Here is a 20,200-nt window from a genome sequence, read left to right as displayed (position 1 = left end):
GACTTTTCCTAAATGTGAGCATATTTCATTATTTTATTGTTAAATTATTATAATTATAAAATTCTCAGGATATCTACCTTTAATGGCCATAACTGCCAAACTGACCTTATGCATTTTGGCATCACGTTGCTTTTTCCAATGGCTTTAGATATGCAGACAAAAACAGAGCTTTATTCGTTCATTTTCCTTGGGCTAATGCCAACTATTCTGGCATATGTTTTAAGCAACAGATGCCCTTCCAGCTGCAACCCAGTACTGGGAAACACCCGTACATGTTCACATTCACACACGCATACTGTACATACACTATGGCCAATTTAGTTGATCCAATTTACCTATAGCGCATGTTATTGGACTTTGGGGGAAACCAGAGCACCAGGAGAAAACATGCAAACTCCACACAGAAACACCAACTGGCCCCCCCAAAAAAACTTTCTTATAGCAAAAACAAAACATTTTATGTCTTTAAAAATTTCTTAAATAACATTTGCACTGCAAATTGCTGAACAAAGTGAGGTACACAATGACCACTATGGCCTTTATATTGGTTATGGAAACTTTCTAGAAGCTTAAAAGATATTTTAAAGATATCATTGAACATTTATGTAACTATAGCAAAGAATTCTGACTGATCAAAACTTTTTAAATATATAATATAATAAAGACCCCATTGCTTTAAGAAAGTAATAATAATAATAATAATAATAATAATAATAATAATAATAATAATGTGCCAGTACGCATGTTATTATATACACATTTACATAAACCAGCACAGGCTCATTGTGGTTATGTTCCTCTGTCTACATTTCTGGAGAGCACATACTATGTAGCCAGAGGCATTTTGTTTTTAAAACGGAACGATATGGGGTGGTATGATGCCACTAACAGCTTTTGTTTATTTTTAGCAATATAAGCTGACCGCTTATCTCCATATGGGACGTTTTTTTTTTGTGTGTTACCAGTTTGCCCAGTGACTCGCTGCACTCGTTGGCAGATTTCAGACGTGGAGTGGAGGTGATCATGACGATGGGGTTCGAGTCCAGAGAATGGTTTCAGAAAGCAAGTAAGTAAAAAGCAAAAATAAATAAATAAATAATAAATATCAGGCTGAAAACGGGGTGAAATCCAGCGGCTATGACTGCTTTTTTTTTTATTAGACTGCTTTTTAAAACACTATCGATTGAGTTTAGGGAAGGGGTTGGTGGGTCAGTTGGTCAGTCATTCAGTCGACATCAAGCTGGCTTGGTCAGCTGAAGTGTAAAATGCACCCTCTGGTAGATTTACTTAAAAAAGAGGACGCACGAGAGGAATTTGTGATCATTAAAATGTGTACACAGTGGTCTCTGGTGGATTTTCCAAAAACAAAAACTGTGAGCGGAGTCATACCTACGGTTACAAATTTTGCTGTCATCAAAAATGCAGACCTGGGTACATATCTGCAATGAGCCTAGGTTGACATTAACTTATCAGTACTTTATTGTCACATGCATCTCTAAAAGTCGTCTGACTGTACTGGACTGTATATATTTTAGGCATCTAATAAACAATTATCATCTATACATCCAGCCTTACCATTGCCTTATAAAAGAGAACATGGCTTATATTTATGAATCGAGGTCAGATGATGCTTGGGGAGTTATTATATAATATATAATAATAAAAAGTGTCATGAATACAAAAGGGGTGGAGGTGATGTGAAATTTATGGAGCAGGGCTGTTAACACAGAGGTTGCAAGGTGAAATGCATATGGGGAAACTCATGAAATGAGGTTACAGAGATGCCACCTCTACTTAACCCAGATTGCTCTGGAGGGACCGTCTCTGTGACAAATGTATGACAGGATGTGCTGAAAATTAACAGTTTAGACTGGCTTTAAAAATTGCAATGGTAATATTTAATACAGTGTCTTTATTTTGTGCATTGAAGAATCAGTTAAAATGAAATGGAAGCAAGAAATTCCTAATTCTTAATTCAATTAGAGATCTACCTTTAATTATTTCTTGATTTCACTAAATTCAGTAAGAAACATAAAGGGATTTTTCACCCCCCAAAAATGTATTATGTCATAATCTACTCACCCTCGTTTCAAGATGTTAAAGAGGATAATTTACCCTAAAATGAAAATATACTCACTATTGATTCACCCTCAATGTTTATCACCTTCAATGTGTATCAAAAACAAAAGAAGATATTTTGAAAAATGCTGAAAACCTGAATCAATTGACTTACATAGAAGGAAAGACAAATGCTAGAAGTCAGAGGTTTTCAACTTTCTTCAAAATATTTTATTTTCTGTTCAACAGAAGACAGAAGCTCAGGAACAGGTTCGGAACAAGTAAATGGTGCCACAGGTTTCCCCGACTCACATTCACCTGAAGCACCACTGTCACCAGTCACTAATTACCAAGATCCCTATCACCTAAACACTAATTAGTCACACACCTGCACGTCATCCCCGCTCATCACTCCACCTCCATATAGTACCTCACCCTCCTTCCCTCACTCAGTTTCTGGCCTCATCGCTTGGGAGAAGGACTAATTGTCATGGTCAGTTTAACCTTAAATAACTTACCCAAATGACTTAAACTTGACTGTATGTTCCTGATTATCTGCAGTGTCTGCGTTGCTCCTGCTTCCTTGTATGACTCCCTCCTGGTTCCCTCTTGGTTGTGTGTTCCCTGAATCCTCTGTGTTCATATCCCATCATCAGTCTTTGTTTTCCATTCACTATCTGGTCCACTGCTCAACATATCCTGGAAATAGGCCTACCTGTTTTCTGTCATTCATATTCCCAACTCTCGACTCGTCATGCTCATCAACATTGGGATGTGAAAATAAGTAATGTGAAAATCCCCTCTTAAAAAAAAAAAAAAAAACACCCAATTTACTTAATGTTCTTCTGGAGCTGTTTTGTTGTAAATAAAGTTAAATGATCAGTAATATGTTTTATTTGCAATTATTAGTAGTATTAACAAACAAAAACAAAAAATAGGATACATTAATAGCATATTAATTAGTGAACAGTTCAGATAATTAACATCAATCGCTATTATAAAAAAAATAGAATACAGTTATCACATTTCATTAGTCTTTTCCTCACTGTATAACATGCACGTTGATTAAAGAGCAACAAATCAATCTCTCATCTATTTAGATTTTTCATTTGATTACATTAAAAAACAGAGTTAGCACTTTAAAAATGCATACATCTTCGTTATACAGAAAGCATTCAATTACTTTTCTAACTTTTTATGCTCATTTAGGAGCATAAAATTAACTGTTTAAAAAAAAAAAAAAAAAAACACTAAAATTGACATCTGTAGATGTTGATATTATGTTTATAAGTCTTTTCCAGCAAGCACCCAAAACCCAGACTTGTAGGAAGTGTTGACGCTGCCGCCCTGTGTGAATTGGGCATTATTGTTTTGAGGGTTGCAGGTTGTGGGGCATTATTGTTTTGAGGGGCGACGGCACCCGTAATGGAAAGGAAAGGGAATTGTGCCGTTTATATATAATTTTTTATAGGTTTATATAAAACATAGTACATATTTTTATATAAGTGTTTTCATGCTTAAATAAAGTGAAAGCACAGAACAGACTTGCATTTAAGAGCAAGGTGTGGCCCCTGGTGGTTTGGTGGTATGGGTTGCGTATAGAGAGGATCAACTCTTTAATGTTTACTGCCACCCGACAGAAAAAGACTGAAAATACAGGAAAATACTTTTACGGGATGAAAGCGTGATAGAACTGTAAAATATGGGAGAATCCTGGAAAAAGTGGGGGGTTGACAGGTATGCGTCTTGCCCCCTCTATAAAGGGAGAGTAAATACTGACATAAATTTGAGGATTGGGAAAAATATCCTTTGAAATATTTCTATTGACTTCCATAGTATTTCTTCCACTTATATAGACGCGAATGGCTACCAGTTCACACTATTCTTCAGAATACCTTCTTTTGTGTTGAACAGAAGATAGAAACAACTTGATGGTGAATAAATTTGGTCAACTTTAATTTATGTTGACCTCTCTTTAATTTTATTCTAGATTCACATGAAGGAAACCTTGTGTTTTCAGCATGGCACTTTGATTGAATTGACATTCCTTGCTTGGAACATTGGCATACAAAACCCAAAAGATGAGGATGACTGGCAGTGATGACCTTTTCAGTAGGTAAGCAACCCTGCACTTCTATATTATAGCCGACTCTGTTTCAATTAATGCTAACAAATAGAATGGTAAAGGTTGTACTGTAATTGTAGCAGAGTGCCCATGACATAGTTACCAGTGTTTGGAAGAGACAAGAAACTGTGATATTCAGCTTTCAGCTCTGACGTACAGGTCTGAGCTAGAGTGTGGATATTCACGCTGCATTACTTTCTAATCACCGTGGCCATGCGTGGTCATTAGGTCAGTTACGACATAACATGGAATTATTGTTCATGAGCAACATGGGTTAATTAGAGCGCCTCTGCATTGTCTCTGTGTGTGTGACAGGCTTGAACATGATTCACAACTGGCACTCTTTCAGTTCATGAGTTCTAATTTGAAATGAATTGGCCATGACCCACTGGATGCTGAACAGAAATTAAATCACAGTAACACAACAGAGGAATTCGGTCCAACACGACTTTTGTTACTTTTGAAGTGATTGAGTGAAAAAGTGTACTTATTATCTGGTATGTAGATTCACCACTCCCCACCCCTCTCACACCCCACACACAGTTTTAACTAGTATAATACAACTAAATATTCTAATTAAAAATAAATAAATAAATAAATATAAAATCTTTATAACGCCTGTCAATTAAAAAAAAGTTACACTAAAGACAAAAATGTCAGTTTAAAAAAGCGTCAAAAAAGTTAAATAAATCTATTTCTTTATCAGCATCAGTACCATAAAAACTATTTAAAATGTTTTATTTTAAAAATTTTAATATTTAAATTTACAGTTTGCCATTACAAAATGCCAAATAAGGGGTGACATTGTGGCTCAGTGGTTAGCGATGTCACGTAACAGCAGAAGATTTCTGTGGGAAGTTTGCATGTACTCACCGTGCTGGTGTGGGTTTCACATATTATATTTAATATATATTTCAAATATTATATTTAGAAATAATTATTAAAGTATTATTTACGTAATGTTACTATAAACATGATTACAGCACTGTGTCTGTACTGGTGATTTATTTTTGATTTATTTAATTTTTTAAAATCTCTCACACACATATGTTGCAGTTTTAATGGATTTCAATAGGGGCATGGACGTGTCACCCAGGCTCAGCGCCACCAGGGGGCAAAAGTGGGCATTATTGTGCTCAGATCTGAATTGTGCCCCCTCACTTCATTTTGGATATTTATTGATTGATTATTTATTTATTTATTTATTTATTTATTTATTTATTTATTTATTTATTCATTTATTTATGCACAGTGCTCAGCATAATTAAGTAACTCCATTTTAAAATTGTATCAATTTCTCTTTGAATATAGGCAATGTATTTTGGTGGATTTAAACCATATAGATTTATTAAACAGGTATATTTATTAAAATTATATTTTAGTCATCAAACATGTTTAGAAACTGAAAGACAATACAATTAAATTCAAGCAAAATATTAGGGAAAAAATACAAGCTACACAATGTCAACTACATTTTTTATTTATTTATTTATTGCTTCTTGACTTTTCTTCTATTGTAAATTTTTATTTAAAATTCTTCTTCTTATGAATATTTTTCAGTCTTAGGACCATTATGGTAAGTTATTTTGTTACAAGAAAGCATCTTTAGGTTTTGAAATAGCTTTTGAAATAGATAATAATTACTCTACAAAAAAGATGATTGCACAGAAAGGGTTAAAGGCAGATTATTGTAGGATTCATAACAATGAATTGTTGTGTTATTGTTGAATTGTGAATTGTTGAATTATTGTTGGCTGCCTTTTTGCAATACGTGCAGGTTCAGTGTGTAAGGTCAGCTTTTGTTTTTTGTGCTTCACACTTAAACTTTAAAATTTCAAGTTAAAATTTGATTAGTTTTGTCTGTTTGGATAGTTGTGCAGTATCTGTATATAGAGAGTTTTAGGAAGTGCTGCTTTCCAAAAGTTGTCTCAAAGTTTGTTTTGGTTTAATGTTAAACCCCCTTAGCAATTTTGTGTCCTTTGTTGTGTATCTATTGCAAAATATATTTCTGATGCTATAGGTCAGGGTTGTCCAAACTCAGTCCTGGAGTGCTGTTGTCCTGGAGATTTTAACTTCAACTTGCCTCAACACACCTGCAAGAATATTTCAAGAAAGCCTAGTAAGAGCTTAGCTAGCCCAGGTATGTCTAATTGGGGTTGTAGGCAAACCCTTTAGGACTGGGTTTGGGCAACCCTGCCACCACAGCAGAATAAAGATTATTTGAGATTATCATAGAGATTATTTGGATTAATCTTCTATACCTCCTCCTTATTTTACCCCAGACATACTCAATAATGTTCAGGCTGGCCGATCTTCGAGCCCCTTGACATTGTTTGCTTTTAGCAACTTGATGGGGAGCATAAAGCATGAGAAGGAGCGCTATCCTGCTGAAGAATTTGACCTGTCTTGTAGTTTGTAATGTAATGGGTAGCACAAATGTTTAGATGCCTCAGGCCGTTGATGTTACCATCCACTCTGCAGATCTCAACTTACCTCAACAGACCTGCAAGGAGGTTTTGAGAGAGCCTAAAAAGAGCTTGATTAGCCCAGGTATGTCTGATTGAGGTTGGAGCCAAACCGTTCAAGACCAAGCTTGGGCAACCTTGCTGTAGGTAATATAGAAATTCATTCATAAATTTTTCCTTTGGCTTAGTCTCTATTTCAGAGGTTGCCATTGCGGAATGAACCGCCAACTATTCTGGCATATGTTTTATGCATAAGATGCCCTTCCAGCCATAACCCAGTGCAGGAAATGGTATAGAAATATAACATTTCAATAAAAAAGTAAGCAAAATGTGTGCTGTTTACAAAGTATCAAAGATAAAATAATAATAAATAAATAAATAAATAAATAAATAAATAAATAAATAAATAAATAAATAAATAAATAATATATAGATATACCTGTGTAAATGTGAAATACGGTTGATTTAACATGGAATAGTTCAGCAGTTTTATGATTTCATTCTGCTTTCATTTTGCTGCCTTAAATTCATGTTATATTCTATTTCATTTTGCTGCTTAGGTTTTAAGGATTCAGTTGAATTCAGTGGAATCACTTCTGTATGGCAACTAAAAGAAAAAAAGGCATTAAAGAGGCGAAAAATCCTATCTAAAAATAAAGTGTCGTCCTGCTTTTTGAAACAGAGGCTTGGATGTGCAATGATAATGTCCCTGAGACGTGTGAAATTACATCTGTTTGATTCAGGGTTTTTTTTACCTACATCTCCCTCTCTCGTTCTGTCACTCTTCCTTTTCGACTCTCTCTATTGCTTTATTCTTGTGCTATTGCATTTTAATAGGAAAACACAAAGAAAATGCCCTCTAGATATGCATTTGATGTGGAACTTGAAAAGATCCTATTATAAGTAACACAGTTTTGTGATATTAGAACACTCCCTTGAAAATCAATAGCTCCCTATTGTTTTTGCAAGTGCGTACACCTCATTGTGAGCATGTATGTGGTTTACATCGTGGCTGTAGCTACAGGCCCTTTGCTTTAAACCCAGCAGTAGGTGGGAAAATCTCTGTTTAATGCATTCTCGCTATTGTGTTCATTAATGGAAAACTGGGTCTCTTTTATGGTAGAACAAAACTGCATTCTTCGCTCGTGTGCATGCTTGATTCTCAGTGTGTAGTTTCTGTAACTTTCTGATTGTTTAAGGGGGGGAAAAGCTAATATTTATAATACTGTAGATATGTTATGGCAGCTTGTTTCTAGCATTCCAGCATCCAGATTTTTAGATTTCTTAAAATATTTTCTTGCTACTTTTTATTAACATCTCACAGTTTTTGAGGTACAAACTTGCAATTGTCAAAGTTATTTAAGTAATTTAAAACCTAAACTAAGACAAAAACTGGTAAAAAAATAAATAAATAAAATAAATAAATAAATATTTGTGTTAAAATTAAACTAATTCATTAAATAAAATAAAATAAAGTGACAGCATTTTTTTTATTACAAATTAATTATTTATTTATTGAACTACATAGATATATACATTACATGTCGCCTACCCTGTTGTTGTCTTTTAGAAAAAACTGCATCAAAAGAGTCGCTATTATAGTAAGGGTTAGTGCTCCTTTAAAATGAATACGGGACCAAGGTACAGTGGAGGACTGTGGCCATCCAGAGCCAGAGATATATACGTATAACTATGATCTGGAGTTTACCCAGTGGTCATTATGCAAATTGTTTTTTTTTAATTACGAAAATTGTAATTTTACATCACTACACTAATGGATAAGTGACCACACAGGCATTGCTGACAAAGAGTGTGTTTGTGTGTATGGAAATGTACTATCCTCCCTCCCTCTTCAAATTGATCTAATTCAAGTCCTGAAGCACCCTCTCCTGCTTTCACTTCACATACTGACGGAGGAAGTGATTCCTTTGTGAATGAGTCTCCGTTATGAACGATGAGCCGTCAATAATACAAGTTTCTGGTTGCGCAGCGTCTTGTTGTCATATTTCATTTACACTGTTTGCTTATTTTATCCAACAAAACTTGCATAACTTAGTATTTAGTGCAAGTTGGTGCTACTTTGCCCTATGGTGAGTGCAGTAAGTGACTGTATTATCATCAATAACATTACTTGTTTAGCACACAAGTTCGTAACATAAAAAGGTAAAAAATGAAATCTTACCTATAAAATGTGATGCCTTTGTGCTTTGTTTTATTTGTCTGCCTGTTATTATACCCGTACACAGTGCTAAAGTCCAGCATCTATACATTGGCTTTAGTCTTGACTAGTGCGGTTGATTGATATTTTTGCAGGGAGCACTGTACAAATGTGGTGGCGCTATTGACGCATGCTCTGGGTCCATATGCAATATCTAGTGTACATTTCCATGATCTGGAATTTTTTTTCTGAATTCTTCATAATTTCTACTTTTATTTGTTCCATTGTATGGTTTTGGATTCAGTGTTTGTTGTAAACTTTTCTAGTTAGAGTATTTTTTAGGTCAGAATATACTACATATCCCACAAAACTGTGTAAACAAACGTATGTTTTATTAATTAAACAAATGCCAGGTCATTTGATGTTACACGAAAAAGTTGACGCCCCCCTCCCTTATCGTCAATGTATGATAAGGGGTACCAATGCATAGTTACAATGTATCTATTGTGTATTGTACGTGTTTTCTTTTTTTTAAGTACTTATGGTGTGTTAAATGCATGTATGTAATTACATCTGGAATTAATTTCTGTAATTACATCTTTGATTGCACAGTTGACCATCCCTTGCTAAGGTATTCTAGGTTGGTGTTAAATTGTTGCTAGGTTACTAGGGTGTTTTGATTGGTTGCTAGGCGGTTGCTAAACTGTTGCTCGGTGGTTGCTAAGGTGTTGCTATGTGGTTGCTAAGGTGTTGGTAGGTGGTTGCTAAAGTGTTCTGAGTGGCTGCAAAGGCTTTGCTGGGTAGTTGCCAAAGTGTTGCTAGGTGGTTTCTAGGGTTTTCTGATTGGTTGCTAGGTGGTTGCTAAGGTGTTGCTAGGCAGTTGCTAGGGTGTTCTGAGTGGTTGCTAGGTGTTGCTAGACGGTTGCATAAGTGTTCTGAGTAGTTGGTAGGCAATTGATAACACAAGTTAGCATGGTTCTAGTATGAAAAGCATGTTGCTAGCTTGTTTTGTCATAAATTAGCATGTTATTAGCATGGTTCTGGTATTACTTGGCATGGTGCTAGCATGTTTCCAGTGTAAGCATGTTGTTAGCATGAATTTAGTATGAATTAGCATGTTGCTAGTATGATTAGTATGTTAGTAGGTTTTGATGGGTATGTTTTTAGTATGTCCAATGTAAAGTCAATGATAGATTCAACATAAGTCTATGGGATAGTTGCCAGGGTGCTTTAAGCGGTTGCTAGGGTGTGGCTAGTGAGTTGAAAGGTCATCAGTGATTGGCAGACTGGTATTCTAAGTTAATGAGCGTAACATTTCAACAAGTCTGTATGACAGGCTGGCACAAAGTTATGAAGTCATAAAGTTTGGTCCAGTGTTAAATCAATGAGACTTTTCTGAGTTTTCTGGGTCATTTTTTGGAAAACCGTAAGTTGGATCAGTTGGAAAAGATATAGTAACCCAAGTCGGACCAGTTTGAAGGTTTGGAGTAAGTTTTGTGGTTGTAGTATGAACAGTCTAGGAGGAGATGCATAAAGAAGAAAAGGAAGACAAAAAAAAATAAGTTTATGTAGTATAACAGTATGTTGGCTTTGTAGCCACTATAATTAGCTATTTCAGAGGTCACTGTAGGTCAAACTATGCATCTAATTTTACTTTACTTTTAAGCTACAGTATATGTAGAAACAAACACCTATTTTACAAGAAAAGTGTTGCTATGTCTATAGACATAGTAATTGAAGCGACTATGCATTCACAAGGATATAATCCATTATAGGGGTGTTCAAATGTATATTTATATTATCTGTTATTTAATTAATAATGTTAGTATTTAAGATGCAGATCAGGGCAAACTATTTCTCATTATTTGGAAGTCTGACCCCCATTCATGTAGTTTTGACGTATTTCAGGGGGGATCAAGCATTAATTAAGCAGGTCAGTCCCCCCTAAACCACTCTGTAATTCGCACCCTGACAACAAATGATTATTTTCAGTGTGAGTACATTACATTAGATAAGGCTAAAGTGGGACCCAATATTTTTACAATTTTTCATATTTGTCATGTTTAATTAATTTAACATTAATGTGTCTGTGCTGAGTAAATCTATCAAAGTCAAAATAAAATAAAAATGAACACGCATTTTTTCAGTAGTAGTAGGAATCTGTACTACCAACATTGAAAGTTGGTTTGAGTCATGCACCAGAGTTTACTGTAATCTCAGTACTGCTTTTATGCCATTGTGCCCTTGAGCAAGGTAATTTATCATAGGATGCTCAAGTGGGACTCTCCCTGTGGTTAGTTTTAGTCGCTTTAAAAGTAAAGTTCACTAAGAGACAAGTAATAAATGCGCATTATCTTGTGGAGCTTACATTTTTCACCCGAAATTAAGTTTTAAAGGGGTCATATTCTCTATTTCTGAATCATTTTCCCTCTGATGTCCGCTTATAAATGTAAGTCAAGGCTCCTTGCACCAAAAAACAGCCGTAATTCAGTTTTCAATTTTCCGCCCTCTCGCTGACCCCTGTGTTGTTTTTCAGACAACACGGAATTCTTTTACCTCCTACTTCAAAATACACACCGGAATGGCACTGTTGGTTGGACATCTGACTTGTTAAGTCAGGGCAGATCGATCAACCTCAGCTTCAGCGAGAAGTGCAATCTGACATCTACAAAAGCACTGAGAAAACAAAGTTTGAAATATCATTGTGTTATAGATATTTAGACATATTTTTGATGGAGTACCAGTTAGAAGTCTCTAAAGTTAAAACAGGAAATTTGACAGTAAAGGGTTATAATTAAACCTAATCTGTAAAAGCCATCAAGTTTTATGTAAGCTAACACATGTATAGATTTAACAGAGTTACAGTGTTTTGTATTTTATTCTTATTGTGTTCTTATTGGATGCTTTTTATACTAGGCACTGATCTTAACAGTATATCTGATCATACTTTAATTTAAGGTATAGTTCTTACTATTAATAAATCATTAACTGTGACCTTTTAGCTCAGTAAACTATAATTCACTGCTTATTAATAGTTATTAAGTTTGAAGTTATTTAAGTTTGAATTTAAACAGTAGGTTTAGGTATTGGGTAGAGATGTAAAATAATATCATGCAGAATATGTTCTTTATAACCATTAATAAACATTATTATTGTCATTAAACATTATAATAATAGCCAAGCCATATTAAGTTATGATTCACTGTTTTCTCATGATGATACCAACATTGGAATTACTTTTGCAGCATGCACTCAAAAAAAAAAAAAATTAAAAAAAAAAAATAATAATAAAAATAATAATTTTTAAAATAAGCTGTAACACAATTTTGGTTATTTTTTATGTTCAATCTACTATGTTTTTCATGTGTAGACTTTATTTATTTATTGTTTTGCACTGGGAAGAAAATTTGCATTTTAAACAGTACCATGTGTAAATTTAACACTAATGAAAAATTTAATTTGTTTAATGCATAGACCAAGGGTGTCCAAACTTGGTCCTGGTGGGCCGGTGTTCTGCATAGTTTAGCTCCAACTTTATTCAACACACCTGCCTGGGGGTTTGTAGCATAACTAGAAAAAGCTTGATTAGCTGGTTCAGGTGTGTTTAATTGGGGTTGGAACTAAGATATGCTGGACACCGGCCCTCCAGGTTTGGACACCCCTAGCATAGACGATTGACGTTCAGCCACAAGATGGCAACAGAGACTAGCTAATGAGCCCTAAGGGGAGAAAAACTACACCTGATCAAATCATTATGATACAAGTGACATTCAAGTCGATCACTCTTTTTTGTATGTTGTAGTGCTGTATTTGCAACAATCTGATAGTGTTTGCTTTGGATTGGGTTTTTCAGGGTTAATCATTTTGATATCCATACCTGCCAACATTTGTCTTTGAAATTCCGGGAGAATGGGGGGTGGGGTGGTGGATGTGTGTTTGCCTGAAAAACACAGTTGAGAACTGGGTTAGTAACTGTACTGTGCTGTTAGTAACTGTACTATTGATGGGATTTTGGGCAGCCTCTGTGATTGGATCCTATACCAAAGTTGGTGCCCCGGAGATGTTACAGACTATACCAAAAAGCTGAGGAGCAGGGTCTAGGGTGAAAATTTGTGACTTTTCCAGGAGAAATAAAAAACAGGAGGGTGGCAGGAGATGGGTCTGAAATATGGGAGACTTCTAGGAAAAACAAGTGTTGGCAGGTGTTATTTCATGCCGTTCAGTCTTATAATCCTAACATGACCAAAATCACCTGTTTTGCATTACTTTAGATATTACACCAGAAAATCATTCAAATACTTTGTGACTTGTGATGTTTGTGAAGTAGCAACAGTTTCTGCTGTTCTGACGTCAGCTGCATGTGAATGAATGGCGGAAGAAAGTAGTTCCTCATATGAAAGGGTTTTTAGATCCTTGCTTTTGATTTTCTTTTTTTACATGATTATAACGTGGAACTGTTGTATAAATGCAATATCAAATTGTAGCAGTGTAATATGGCTGTATATTGTAGCTGTCGATACACAGAGATATCAAACTGCTATGAATTAGTTCTTTTTTAATTTCAAAATTCTATTATTATTAATATATTTTTATATTATTAATATTATTATTGTTTGTTTTAGCTCTGATGATAAGAACTTCTTCCATGCAAATTTCAATTATTTTCAAATTTTCAAACACAAAAAGTCATTAATAAGAACATATTTTGAAAAAGGAACCCAATATAATACCTGATGCATACTTCACACTAACTCATTTCAACTACTCCTGACAACTGGATGAATGAAAAAAAAGAAGCATTTGCTTTATCATGTCCAGTTCAAACAACATTTTCAGATGAACCTCTGTGTCAAGAACATGTCAAACGTTTACATGTTCCAGTTTGTTTGGAGCATTTGACTGGAGATATTTCTGATATAGTATAGACATGAAATAATGGAAAATTCAAAGAAACATCAGTTGACAGGTGAACCAACAAGCACCATTGAATCTAACAGCAACTTCACTGAAAACGTTCACGATGTTCTCAACTAAGGAACTATGCTGAATTGACAGACCTAAGATGTATATATAAAAACTCTTGCTGTCTCTCTAAAGTTCAGTAACCCTCAGTAGGTTAGCTAATTATTTTGGACTCCTCTTCTGCAAGCCTTCTTTTCATGCTGTATACATGGTTCCATTGAAGAGGCCTGTCTAGCGCATTGATTGTATAAAGATACTGTGTTATATTGTGTGTGTGCGTGCAAGAGGAAAAAAGAGAGGGTGCAATATTATATAAAGATTGTGTGGATCCTCAAGCGCCTGGGTATATTGAGGGTCAGCGATAGTTCAACTCTCTGTACGCACTTCACGTTTGTGCTTTATCTGTACTTCATCAATATGGAAGATCAGCCCTAACATCCTAATATCAAAGCCATGCGGGCCTATATTGAGTATGTGGACAAGATCAATAAGATCTGCCCCATTCGCACAGATATATGGTCAGTCAGTTCAGTCAAGGGGCAGAGATGTGAGATTGAGTGAGTTGACCCTTCAACCCTCACACACACCCACACTCGCCACATATTCATTGTTTATATGAGAGGAGCACACAGCAAGCTTTATGTCTTTGCTTTCTTTATTTTTTGCTTTCTTTTGGGTTATTTGAACTGTTCAGCTTTAAAAGGTGCACTGAAAATTGGAGTAAACATGTAGATTAATGAAACCAAGATGCACTAGGATTGACACTACAGCAGTAGAATACAGTCTTTTTTTAATACCGGCTGAAATAAGCCTTCTGTCAATTAGTTACAATCCAGGCTTATTATGAAAATGTACCCCTATTTACATTTCTGGAGAGCACCAAATATGTCCCGGAAGCTAAATTTTTTTTGCACTTTTTTCTTTTCACAAATCCACCAGAGGCCGCTGTGTATGCTTTTTGAGATCTCAAACTTATCTTGCGAGTGCTATTCATGCCTGCTGTTCTCGCGTAAGTCCACCAGAGGGTGCTGTCGACTGACTGACTGTTGACTGACTGACTGACTCTCCCTCCTCCTTCCTTAAATCCAACCAATAGTTTTTAAAAGCACCTATTGACCCCTCCACCCACTTCCCTAACACCGGCCGACAGTTTTTAAAAGCAATTCAGAAAAAGAAAAGCCCTTGCCTGATTTTTACCATGTTTTTAGATTTTACCAAATTCTCACCCTGTTATTTACTTGTTTATTTTATTTTTGGGCTTCTGTTTTTGTCTTACCCACTTTCTAGAACCATTTGTTTAACTGGACAGCTAACTGGACAAACTGGTAAAGGGGAAAGCTGTCCATACGGAGGTAAGAGGTCAGCTAATAGCGTGAAAAGGAATGGCATTATAGCGCCTTGTATTGTTCGTTTTAAAGACGAAATGTACCCATACGTTCTTCTGCTACATAATTTGCAATCTCCAGGAATGTATACAGGGCTATGTTTTTAGAATAAGTGTCAACATTAGTGTTAAGGCTGGTCCATAGGATCAATGTGGAGACTCGTCTGTCACTTGGGCCTTTCAAGAATCAGTCTCATGCTCTCCACTTCGATGATCGCCACAGAATCTGCTCAGGATACAGGATTGATTGATTGATTGATTTCATGGATTATTTATTTATTTGTTTATTTAATTATTTATTTATTTATGAGTTTATTTATGAGTTTGTTTATTTATGAGTTTGTTTATAATTATTATTTTTTAATTTTTTAGATAATCTTATATAAATCCTTTAATCCTGTAATTATGTTTATGCTCTAATTTATTGGTTAAATAATTAAAACAGCATATGCAAAACTCTTACTATCATTATTACACTATAATTAATAAGATATTACTACTAATTTTATTTATTAAGATGCTTAGCTTTTTTCCTGAACTACCTTTTAAGCTGTGGAAATTGAGAGACATTTTTTGAGATGCATGTCACACAAGATGCATTGTATGCAGCTGTTTCATTGACACAGGTTAAAATGAATAACAGTAAAATTATATTTATAACGTTATTTTCCTGATACCATTGTCAATTTAAAAGACAACATTTTTTTCATATATTTTATTTTATTATTATTGTATTTATTTATTTTTTTTTGCCTTTATTGTGAGGCAGTTCCAATACAATCCAACAGATTCCAACAGAATTTCCTGGTGGGCATAGTTTTTTTTTTTATTTTATTTTTTTTTCTGCTGCGAGCTAAATAGATGTAGTAAAGTAGGAATTTCAGTCTGAGAATTTAACTGAAAAAAAAAAAAAACAGGAAGTGCGTTTTCAGATTTTAATTTTTCATTACATTTCATTTCTTATTGACATGCACAGATAAATTGTTTACCACAAAACTAGCAATGTGAGCAAACAAAATCATGTTTAGTTCTGATATGCCATTGTACTCTGAAATGAGAAAAAGGGGCATGGCTTGTTTTTTTTGTACTCAAGCTGATTGGATGTAGTAAAACAGTCTGGATTTATTAAATCATGGAACGTATGAACAATATGAAAAGTTTCCCAACAAACAGCCACATTTAAAATACAACAGCCAAATAATTTGTTGGTGTTTGCAATGTAAATTAACCTGTGGCCACCATTAAGTTGTTGTGTGGTATAATATAATTGGTGTTATACAAAGAACTACATGCAAATAATCCTTTATACATCAATAAAATGTCTCTGTAAACATCAATAGTGTGAAAAGATAGTCGTGTTCATTTAACTTACTAACTGCAGTCTGTCTTTTTGTGGTTTCACAAAATTGTAGGCAGAATCATGTATTTCCAATGAACCTGTTGAATTTTTTTGTTTTTAAATGAGCAAAAATGAAAGTATAACAGTAATTTATTTGTTCATTTCTTCCTTCGTTCTGGTCACTAAACATTCCCTCTTTCTACGCCATTGCACGTGTGTTCGAATGTGTTCATATATCCTTTGTGGCACTGCAGTGGATTGATCTGCCTCCAAAAGCATTTGGCAGATAAAGTTGTGTCTAATGTAGAGTTCCCCGCGAGAGACACCAAACACTAGCGAAACTGATCCTGAATCAGTCTCAGTTTGATCTCCAGAGGACCCGGAGCAGGTGGAGCGTTATGAAACTGATCTCAGTAGAGCGCTAGAGTTGTTTGTTTATAGACAGTGGCCTTGATGGTGGAACCTTTAATGACTGAATGGGTCACGGGGGTAATGCATTGAATAGAAAGCAGAGACAGATGATGGATAGAGAGATGCAGCAAATGAGAAGAGATGAAAGGAGGAAGGAGGAAGGGAAGAGAATATTAAAGTGGCGGAGAGAGGGAAAAAATGAAGTTTGATATATTTATCATCATTCAAGAATGAGTGATCCTGCAAGGAGAGGAGGAGGAGGCGTTTAGCATTCCACACTTCTCCAGGTTCATCTTTCTCTTTCTCTCTCTCTTTCTCTCTGTCTCTCTTTCTCATTCTTATTTCTTCAGTCATTCAATAGTGCTCCCTCGAGAAATGAGGATGAACTAGACTTTTAAAAATAATATTGATGAGCAAATGATAAAGGTTCAGCCGATTTGAATGTTACCACTTGATATAATGGGCGTTATCAGCTGATATGGGCCAGTAGGGGCCTTCTGCACCTATTTTATTAACATCTACCCATTCCCTAAACCCAACCGGCACAGTAAAGTAAAAACAGATCTGAATCTCGAGTCTTCTCTATTAGTATAACTGATTAACCATGTGAATGGGGAATAACAGCCTTCTGAGACTACCAGTAGACACAGAAGGCCCCTACTGGCCCATATCTATCAGCTGATAACCTTTAATAATGACCATTCAATCGAGTGATAACATTCGAAGCTGGTGAAAGGTTTATAAAGTTTCACTCAGTTTATAATATAATATAATATAATATAATATAATATAATATAATATAATATAATATAATATAATATAATGTAATGTCATAAAATATTATATAATATAATATAATATAATTTTTTAATATTATTTAATATAATATAATATAATATAATATAATATAATATAATATAATATAATATAATATAATATAATATAATATAATATAATATATAAGTATCCAAGTAAGGCTGCACAATATTGTAAATGAAAATGATTTTGTAGTATTTTATTTTTCTTAAACATTACGATTTGAATACAGTTCAAAGTTTTAATATCACTGTTTGATGTTTTTAGGAAGTCCAACAGTACAGAAATTAAATAACCACAAAGCAAAAAAAAAAAAAAAAAAAGCATCTCTTACTTTGCCTTGTAGTTCAGATATCTACAAATTATAAGTAAAACTATTGCTTTGTTTTCAACTTCTGAAGAATTGAGGCGAAATTAAGAGTTTTTCCTTAAAACAAGCAAAATTATCTGCCAATGTGGTTAGTATAATAATGTTGTTGTCACGATCATCAACAATCCAACCATCATAGATTACTGGAGGGACATCCACATTGCATAGAACTTTAAATTCGTCATCAAATGGACTACAAGATCCAGTCGTGCACCACTCACAAACCTGGCCCAGATCCCTATAATTGCAGACAGACACGGCTGAAGCTACTCATGAACTGACTGCACACGAACACACAGAAGTTGCAGAGTCTTGTCTTCTGTTTGTGACATTTATAACACGTTTTCCTTGTTGGTTTTGACCTTCGGTTTGTTTTGTTTTGTTATATTGTTTATCCCTGTCTGCTGCCTGCCTTCTGACCACTTCTGACCTTTTGGCCTGTTATTTTGAATACAAATATGGATTTGCCTGTATACATGTTTGCCCCTGTGTTGACCGTTGATTGCCTGACCATTCTGCTAAATAAACCTGCGTTTGGATCTACACCCCTGTTCTCCAGCATCAGTCACATTACTTATTTTCACTTTGAAATGTAAATATTTAGATTAGAAACAAACTTTTTTTTTTTTTTGCAAAAATCTTATAAATTCCATATAAATACAGTAATTAAAAACAATTCAGTAGCTTCTGCTCTGCAAAAAATGCTTTTATTATATCTCTTTTTGCCTGATTTCTAGTCCAAATATCAAAACATTCTTAAATCTATCAGAATTTTCTAGACAAGCAAAACATATTGTCTTGTTTTAAGAAATAATATGCAAAAAAAGTGAGTTTTCTTCCTGAAAAGAAGCAAAATAATCTGCCAGTGGGGTAAGAAAAATAATCGTATGTCAAAAGAAAAAACAAGATTATTTTGTTTACCTTATTTACAGATTTTTTTGCTTGTTTTAAGGAAAAACTCAACATTGGCATATTATTTCTGAAAATAAGATATTGTTTTGCTTGCTAGAAAGTGCTTCTTGATATAAGAATTATTAGATATTTGGGAATAAGACAAAAAGAAGAAAAAAAATTTGTGCAGTGTGTTCAACTATAATCAAGACTAATAATAAGCATTGCATATCTTGCGATGTAACTCATGCGGATGCGCACACTGCGATATCCATGCCGAAACCATAAATTGTGCAGCCCTTATATCCAAGTAAGTATAAAATGTCAGATTTTAAATTGCCTTTTAACAATTTCTGATCATGTTTTATGGTCAGTACAAGATATATAATAGATAAGGTACACCGTTTGCTTCAAATTAACATCCTATTTGATGCCTAAAATAATTAGTTGCTGTTAATTTTGGGGGTTAAGTGATTCATGGTCATGCAGAATAAGAATTAATCAGTACTGATGAAACACAATACCAATATGCTATAAATAGTAATTAATTGTTAGAATTAGTCACAAGATATTATAATGCAACCTTTTACAACCTAAACTTATTTTACCAATTGCAAACCACATAAATCTTAATATTAATTTAGCATATAATCATTAACAAGTGATGCATAACTTACACATTTCATTGATAGAAATTAAAATAATACAAATATGCATAACACAATCTTCAATTCCTTAAATAAGAACTTGTGCTTTATAAATTGTTAGCATGTTCTTGTTATCCTCCAGGGAAAAAAAAAATAAATAAATAAAAGTAGGAGTAGCACTCCTAATGCAGAATGACCTGGGTTCAATTGCCATGCTAGAATAAATGCATTTTTAATAAATCAAGTAAGATTGCAGCTCTATGCCGGTGGATGAATTTTAACTAGTGATTTTACTGATTTGATTAACTTGACCTCGGAGCTAAGATGAACTTGCTATTTTCTGTGGCAACTTCACTTGAACTTAATCACACGCTAACTGCTACTGTTAAAAGAACTACAACTTGTGTGTAATAAATGCAGTTGTTCGGCACAAAGGTGACACTGAGATAATTATAGTAATTTACGTGTATGAACAGGCTTAAATTAGTGGGGATTTGTAGATTTACTTTTTTAATGAGTTTTGAGACATTAATGAAAAGGAAGGAAAAAGATTGTTTCCTCAGAACAATAATTT

The 20,200-nt window shown here is 34.4% G+C and overlaps 1 protein-coding gene across 5 annotated transcripts in view; it reads left to right on the top strand.

The window, feature by feature from the left end:
- LOC137489979 (uncharacterized) overlaps positions 1–20,200 on the top strand; it is a 656,302-nt gene that overhangs the window by 460,327 nt on the left and 175,775 nt on the right. For 3 of the 5 annotated variants that reach the window (XR_012405535.1, XR_012405510.1, XR_012405512.1), the window contains exons 6-7: positions 966–1,066; positions 4,049–4,174. The gene's annotated coding sequence lies outside the window, so the exon portion shown is untranslated. Of the gene's footprint in view, positions 1–965; positions 1,067–2,509; positions 2,552–4,048; positions 4,175–20,200 lie in introns of those variants that run through there. The other 2 variants (XR_012405536.1, XR_012405537.1) reach the window with 2 other exon arrangements.

The sequence above is a fragment of the Danio rerio genome, chromosome 1 (assembly GCF_049306965.1).
Source record: "Danio rerio strain Tuebingen ecotype United States chromosome 1, GRCz12tu, whole genome shotgun sequence".
NCBI classification, from domain to species: Eukaryota; Metazoa; Chordata; class Actinopteri; order Cypriniformes; family Danionidae; genus Danio; species Danio rerio.
Note: the sequence above shows the minus strand (reverse complement) of the source record. Positions and strands in the feature narration are given on the sequence as shown.